Here is a 408-nt window from a genome sequence, read left to right as displayed (position 1 = left end):
GGAGGAGTGCCCAAGGCATGGCCTGCCTTAGAGGCAGGGAGCTCTTGGCCAGGAGCTGTGTTTTTGTATTATAATGATATTATAATGAGCAACATTCACCCAAAGTTCACGATTTCTTCATCAATGCTGAGACAGCAGTTGTGACCAGTCCTCCCTGACAGCAGCTGCGGGGTCTAGCTGAGCAGCTCCAGCCCCCCAGGCAGCAGGGAACGGCACAGCACAGCTCGTACCACTGTCCAGCTCCACCCCGGGCTGGCTGCACCTCGGTACCCACGGGAACAGCATTCCACCCTCGGGATCAGCGGCGGCCCCTCAGGTAGGCTGCTGCAGATGCTGGTTAAGATGTTAGCCTAAGTTTCGGGTACCTTATCATCCAAGTTTCTGATGACAAGGTTGAGACAACACTCC

This window comes from Merops nubicus, unplaced genomic scaffold, assembly GCF_000691845.1.
Source record: "Merops nubicus isolate BGI_N331 unplaced genomic scaffold, ASM69184v1 scaffold30073, whole genome shotgun sequence".
Taxonomy (NCBI): Eukaryota; Metazoa; Chordata; class Aves; order Coraciiformes; family Meropidae; genus Merops; species Merops nubicus.
Note: the sequence above shows the minus strand (reverse complement) of the source record.